Genomic DNA, 8,139 nt, shown 5'->3' on the forward strand with positions numbered 1-8,139 from the left:
CAGCAATTCATTTTTTTCATAAATTAAGTAGATTCTAGAGTTTCAGACACCTGTAAGTATGGTTTGTATGCTGTGCAAAATTCATCGAACAGTCTCTCTTACTTATGAAGAAAAGTGTACCTATAGCAACAAATGTAGCCAATAGTAAGTGAAAAAATGAAGAAATTTCACATGTAAAAAGAATTATTTTGTTATGTTTTTTAACTTTCGCTGCTACGAATGTGAATCCTGAATCCTTCCTGGTCATGCTGACAAAGTTTTATGAATTTACTTGTAAAAGCATAGACAGTGGAAATTAAAATGTCCTGTGGTGCCTCTTCTGCTCCAAGTCGGTCCGTTTGACGTCTTATCCCCCTTAAGCGATTTGAGTTGTTTCGCAACACCTAAGGTATCTACTGTTACATCACTCATGCTAACAGCTGTTGTGGTTTCGAATTCTGGAATATTTACTTCGTCTTCTTTCGTGAAGGAATTACGGAAAACTGTATTTAGTAACTCCGCTTTAGTGGCACCACCATCGGTAACATTTCCATCGCTATCGCGCAGCGACGGTATTGACTGTTTTTTGCCACTGGTGTACTTTACATACGACCAGAATCTCTTTGAGTTTACTGCCATATTTTGAGAGAACGTTTCATTGTGGGAACTATTAAAAGCATCTCGCGTTGACGTCCGCACTAAATATCGAGCTTCCGTGAAACTTAGCCAGTCTTGGGGATTTTTCGTTCTTCTGAATCAGGCATGAACAGGTCGGCACTTGGATGGGTGACCATCCAGGCCGCCATGCGCTGTTGCCATTTTTCGGGGTGCACTCACCCTCGTGATGCCAATTGAGGAGCTACTCGACCGAATAGTAGCGGCTCCGGTCAAGAATACCATCTTACGACCGGGAGAGCGGTGTGCTGGCCCCACGCCCCTCCTATCCGCATCCTCCTCGGAGGATGACACGACGGTCGGATGGTCCCGGTAGGCCACTCGTGGTCTGCAGACGGAATGCTAGTGCTATAAAGAGATAAATTAATCATCAACAATATGTTTCCTCACATTACCTAAACGAGTGCCGACAGCAAAGGAACGTTCGCTAGTCACTCTACGATTTATAGCTACAGGTGAGCTACGAATGAAATAGGCCTTTTCATTTATTTCTGTGAAACATACAACCAAAAAAAAGTTTGAATTTTGAAATCTTTTCTTTGCAGGAGACTCATACAAGTCCATAATGTACTTGTTTCATATTCCCGTCAGCACGATTTCTCTGATCGTACCCGATGTATGTAGAGCCATTTTTGACGTCTTGAAAAGGGAAAATTATTTGAATGTATAAAACACAACAATGAAATTAAATTTTTATTGAAATAAACTGAATTTTACACAATGAAATGCTTATAAAAATGTTTTTTTTTCTTCTAATGCTCATAAAATGGAAAGTGACAAATTAATTAAATAGAATATGTAATAATTACACATCGTCTTTTTCTAGACTCCTAAAACAACAAGCGAGTGGATTCAGGTGGCAAAGGGGTTGTGTCTTCAAGTTATGCAACTTTCTCTGTACTTCTTTCACAGATGTGTCGAATATTGACGAGATTTCATTTAATGCGCTCATCTTCTTCACTCTATCCTTCAAGACCCGGTTATGCACGTTCCATATTTCGGGGTAGCTCTCCACGGCTTCAATAAAATGTTCTGTATCCTGCTTCATCCATTCCCGTTTCTCCTCCATTTCTGAAATTTGTTTGCATATAACATGTAAGATGGTTGCATAAAATTAAGTCACCACATTAAGTAAAATGTTAAATTTGAGTGTTATGCAGACGACATACTTACTACAACTTGCTCTTCCTACTTGCAGGAAATAGAAATAAATCCTAAAAGCTGCAAGTTACTTGCAGCTACTTCTTGCGTGATGTTCACACTGGAAGCGGAAAACGTGCAGCAAGTCACTTCCGCAATAAATTGCTACGGTCGCAAGTCGATTTGGCTATATGTTTACACTCGCAACTCGCGCGGCAAGTTCCCCCGCGCAAGTAAATTGCTGCAATAACTTGCTAGTCTAAACCGAGCATCAGGCATTACAATGGTGCGGACCTTATGTCCTGTTTTCAGAATATCCTATGAGAAAACAACAAGTGGTTTTAGGGGAGCGGCGCTCCTTTGGTGTTTTTTGTAGATGGGGAGCCAGTGCTGGAAACAAGAGAATGGTTGGAGGTGGATAGCAGACGCCAGAGCTACCTGGAGCCATCCCAGACAGCTGCGTGCTTGGGTTGCAGGAGGTCAGTCCGTCGCCCGCTGTGACTTTTACGACCGTGACCAATCGACTAGCCTAGCGGGGTGGTTGCCCTCGCCTCTTTCTTTGACTCGTCTTTATGTTTGGAAGTCGCTCTCTAGAGTGGTTTCCAGTATTTCCTGTACTGGAACCGTGTTATTCTGTACCGTCTTCGACTTGGGTGGCCTGATTTCGCGAATGGTGGAGCCGTCATTTTACTGTTCATTGCTCCATTCAACCACCAGACGTAAGAGTTCTTCACAACAAATCACTCATAAAACCACCCGAAACAGTCACTGTAAGTTTATCCATAGCTCTTTACTTCGTGGGGGACCACAGTTATGCAGAATTTCTGAAAGAAATTTCTGCCACTTGACTGATAATTATTCATTTATTTTACACAATCATGATTTCGACTTTACAGTCGTTCTCAAGCGCATGTTGAAATATCACAAGCCATACATATTTTAACATTTCAGCATGCATGTGAGAATCGATATAAAGCCGAAATCGGGATTGTGTAAAATCAATTAACAACTAACAGTCAAATGGCACAAATCTCTTTCACGCAGTTTGTCGATAGTTTGTTTTTTGATTTGCGGTCTTCAGACAGGAGCTTGGAGGCGGATGTTTAGCATCAACATCTTGAGTACAGCAATGGCATCATTGCGAGATAACAAACATGTCGTCGTACCAACTACTTTCCGTTTCTGTGCACTACGACCTTCGATAATACATTACAACCTAATATCCCAATCGCAATACTTCGTAGATTACGTTACTTTTTTCCCTAAAGGCGTCATATTTAGTGATATCACGTATCATTAGCAATATTATGTTACTTGCATTTTAATTATAACTAGCTGGATACATTCTTTGGAATATTTTTCTCTCAGAAGTACAGCTTCCTTATCGAGAAATAGGTTCGTGTCGTTCAAACCAGAGTAAAAATTATTTATTTGAGCAGTTCCATGTAAGCAGCAATTCACTCATATAACAACGACCTGCATTGTGGCCCTGTGGGTAAGCACGAGGCTACAAATCCACAAGTCCGGTTTTCGATCCCTTGTCGATCATTAAACTGTCGGTTCTCCTGCCTCAGGGCATTCAGATGAGTCTTTGACACTGCGCGGAGTGACATGTCTTGCCTTGCCGGGATTCGAAATCAGTACCTGTCGTCATTGTTTGGACTTTAAATATCGGTTTGTTTCATCAGCAGCGAGATGTGCGCGTCTCCCCCCCCCCCCCCACCCTTCCCACCTCCATTATTCCTTTTCACCAGTAGCTATGAGTCGCACGTTTGAACTTCAAATGATGTGATGGGTAGTTCAGCCTCTGAATGGGACTCAAAATCAGCTCCTGTTGGTACTGTTGACAACATAATAAGAGATATTAAAAATCATAATTATTATCTGAGCTCGAAATGTTGAAAATATCGGTGCTGGACTAAGGTTCAAATCCAAACTCGTGTCTTCGTGGAAACCTTGCAGACTTTGGAACCTTGGGTAACCACTAACCGTTCAAAATGTTTCATACCGAATGGTTCAAATTCCACGAAATGGGTCATCTGAATTCGGATCCCAGTTTTGCACAAATATTTTCAACATATTTGGTTCAAATACAGTAATAAATAAGCGCTCTGTGACTTTGCATGATGACTGGTTCATTAAATAAAGTATAGTTTCTAATTAGGAAACTTACTTGTGACTGAGTTTCTAATTGCCACGACTTCTGCCTCTGTCATGGCCCGACTTGAATCAGCTCTCCATCATTTTTCATGTGGATTCGAAAACACAGTGTACCTCTACGTTGTTCAAATGGCGTTGCCGGAGGTGAAGAGGGTCCTATTTATGCCTATTAAGAATGATTTCTTGGACTGTGAATCTAACCCAGAGCTAGAATCATTCCAGCAGACCACTGGGCTCTACATATGGGTTTCTCATGTACACGGCCCACTCACATTAACGTGACCACCGCCTGTGTTCGGCGTCAGCCCAGTGCAATAAACACCCACAGACGGCAGTGTGGCGGGGGGGGGGGGGGGGGGGGGGAGGAAGATGCATAACAGACTGCGGTCATTGTCCTAATGCGGAACGGAGCGATTTATTTGACATCCAAAAGAACATGATCATTGGATTTCGGGCAAAGCTGGAAGCATTTCCGAAACGGCTAAGTTTTTTAAACTGTCTACACGACGCCGTGATTAAAGTATACCATGAATGACAAACTGACGTTAACCAAAACCGCCGCCATGGCAACTGTGTACCACGGGGCCTAGATGACAGAGAGGAAAACGGCCTTGGTGATGTATACGGGAGAATAGACACGCAACTGTTGAGCTGCTGTGGTGCTGTGTGTATTTATAGTCTAGCGGCAGACGCCGAGCAACGTAAACGCAGAGTCTAGATATCTGGCGAAATTTCTTTAAATCGTATTCCGTCATATATAATTGCATTGAAACCATTGCTCATGCAGCATATGATATGAAGAATATTGAAATTTATGTTATCTACCATCGCAGCCAAAGTTTACCTGGAAAAAATGGATTGGTGCATGAATTAATGGAGATTTTGTCTGATGTGTTGTCATGCAGGTTGCTGTAAGTATATTTACCAATCGTCATTTTTTAGTTGAGGTTCTAGAATGGTTCTGGTGGTGACTTATTAAATGTCACTGGCTGTAAGGTTGTGGAGAAGTTCAAATGGCTCTGAGCACTATGGGACTTAACATCTTAGGACATCAGTCCCCTAGAACTTAGAACTACTTAAACCTAACTAACCTAAGGACATCACACACATCCATGCCCGAGGCAGGATTCGAACCTGCGACCGTAGCAGTCCGCGGTTCCGGACTGAAGCGCCTAGAACCACACGGCCACCGCGTTCGGCGTTGTGGGTAATGTTTAAAAGTTAGAAAAGGTGTGACACGCAATGCAAGTCTAATATTCGTGACATTTTGTTCACTATCGATTTAATAGAAATGTGTAGGCATAGGAGAGAGTTGGAAACATTCTTGGCGCGTATGGGGTAAGTGCATCGAAGAAATTACGTCAGAAAATAATTTTCTAATTTCAGGTAGGGTCGTTTCGAGGTGACTTTTTCGCCACATTCAAGCAAGACGTTCTTGCAGTTCACCACTATGGTCCACGTCAGTGTACTCGATTATTGGCAGATTGGATGAAGTGTGTCAGTATGAACTCCGTAAGACACATTCCGTGGGAAATATTGGGTAAAAAAGAAGGGAAGGAAGATTAAGGTTAAACAGCCTGCTGATGGCGAGCTCATTAGAGCATTCGAGACAAAGGAGAGGCTAGATTGGGAAATATGGGAAAGAAAATCGACTGTGCATTTTCAGAGGAAAGGTCCCAGCATTTGCCTCAATCAATTTAAGGACATAACGGAAAACCTATATAGGGGCGGCCAGGCGGGAAGTTGAACTACTGTGGTAACATCATGAAAAGAAACTAATGCTTGGCCACAGCAAAAATACCTGAAGCAATGGTCAGTAATACCATGCATCTGATGGCACAAAGAAAGTATTTTGTGTTATGAAACGCATCCTATGGCTGTGTCCATCGCAGTTGGCAGCTACTGCCAAGAACTAAGACGCTTTGCGGCCGCAATATAAGAACAACGACCAAGGAAACTGCATAAGTGTTGCTACTTTACGAAAACTTCCAGGAGCTTGGCTGGAAAGCTATTTGTTCCACACCTGTTCTTCCAATCCTGTGCCTTCATACGTGCGTCTTTATCGATACTTACCAACAACGATCAAGTAATTTCCTTTGTGGATAAAAATGCACTGTAAACCTTTGTTGACGGTATCTTTATCTCTGAACCAGTAGGTTTCCAGACGTGTGGAATCCAAAAACCGCCTGAGCATTGTCAAACTGGCTTAGGTAATGTGAGGGAACATATTGTTGATGATTAATTTATCTCTTTCTAGCACTAGCACTCCGTCTTCAGGCCACGAGTGGCCTACCGGGACCATCCGACCGCCGTGTCATCCTCCGTGGAGGATGCGGATAGGAGGGGCGTGGGGTCAGCACACCGCTCTCCCGGTCGTAAGATGGTATTCTTGACTGAAGCCGCTACTATTCGGTCGAGTAGCTCCTCAATTGGCATCACGAGGCTGAGTGCACCCCGAAAAATGGCAACAGCACATGGCGGCCTGGATGGTCACCCATCCAAGTGCCGGCCACGCCCAACAGCGCTTAACTTCGGTGATCTCACGGTAACCGGTGTAACCGCGGCGGCAAGGCCGTTGCCCATTAATTTATCTTTTATATTTTTATATTAAATAAATGACAAAGATAAGCGAAAAATTGCATTGTTCTAAATTTAATTACAACAGACCATGATAACTGAACGATGATAGTCTACGTTAATAAAACAAAAGCGTCCGTTAAAGCAACCTGCTCAATACTTTAAGCATTAGTAAGATATTACGCTGGCCTGACCTCGATATGGTCCGTGTCTACATGAAGTTCAAAAATGGTTCAAATGGCTCTGAGCACTATGGGACTTAACAGCTGAGGTCATCAGTCCCCTAGAACTTAGACCTACTTAAACCTAACTAACCTAAGGACATGACACACATCCATGCTCGAGGTAGGATTCGAACCTGCGACCGTAGCGGTCGCGCGGCTCCAGACTGCAGCGCCTAGAACCGCTCGGCCACTCCGGCCGGCTCTACATGAAGTCCTGTGTTATGCTGAAACTGGCATAATCGCAGAATGTTTGACAACTCTGTAACCGTTGACTTAGTCCTCGAGTGGCACAGAACTGTCCTCCTAAATTCGCCTTAGTTTCTTTGAAGTTTGATGAAATATTTTGAAGACGATTTGACAATGAGTTAAAATTTCAATTTTCCAACTGTAGTAAGGTAATTGTGTACATCAGTTACAATTGTTCTTACTTCTCACTAGACGATCCATTAGCCTATCTCTCTTACATAGATGCTACTATAGCAATGAGAGGGAGTTCATCTGAGCGCCGTCCCAATACAAGAAAGCCATTGCGTTCGTTCCCTGAAGTTAACGCAGCCATGGCTGAGTGTTTGAAAGTCGCTGAAAGACTGGTACACTTCATGCCAGTTTTTTCTTCCTTCTCTAACGTGACTGAAAGTAGCCGCAACGAAACTATGTCAGTCATCTAGTGGTTGTTGCAGTAAAAAAGACTTAAGAAAGTCTTTGCGTTTGTGGTGCATTTGTGGAACGGAGCGCTCTGCAAGAATGTCACAACTTTCAATAATTATTACTTTATTTGTATTATTAATTCGTTCATATGAGCATTCTGCCACTTGTGGTTGAGATAGGAAAAAATGAAGCACTGGATGTTAACCACACAGTATACGCATTTATACTGAGAGGTCTTAGCGTCCAGAGGGACACAGGAGGAGGTGATTAATTTCGACAGTACATTAGTTTTTCCCCCACCAGGAACCATGGACCTTGCGGTGGGGGGGGGGGGGGCGGGGGGGGGGGCTGAGGGGATGGTTTGCGTGCCAGAGACGCAACCACAACGGAGGGCTATCTGTTGGGAGGCCAGACAAACACGTGGGTCCTGAAGAGGGGCATCAGTCTTTTCTACAGTTGCAGGACCAACAGTCTGGGCGATTAACTGATGTGGCCTTGTAACATCAATCAACATGGCCTTGCTGTGCTGGTACTACGAATGCACGGGGAAATAACAGCCGTTATTTTTCCCGAGGGCATGCTGTATGGATGAAAGATGATGGCATCCTCTTGGGTAAAATATTCCAGAGGTAAAATAGCCCCCCCCCCCCCCATTCGGATCTCCAAGTGGGGCTACTTAGGAGGATGTCGTCATCAGGAAAAACAGAACTGTCATTCTACTGATTGGAGATTGGAA

The 8,139-nt window shown here is 43.4% G+C and overlaps 1 pseudogene; it reads right to left on the bottom strand.

The window, feature by feature from the left end:
* Positions 1–6,416: 6,416 nt before the first annotated feature.
* Positions 6,417–6,534, bottom strand: LOC124709461 (annotated as a pseudogene).
* Between the last annotated feature and the right edge of the window lie 1,605 nt (positions 6,535–8,139).

This window comes from Schistocerca piceifrons, chromosome 7 (genome assembly GCF_021461385.2).
Source record: "Schistocerca piceifrons isolate TAMUIC-IGC-003096 chromosome 7, iqSchPice1.1, whole genome shotgun sequence".
NCBI classification, from domain to species: Eukaryota; Metazoa; Arthropoda; class Insecta; order Orthoptera; family Acrididae; genus Schistocerca; species Schistocerca piceifrons.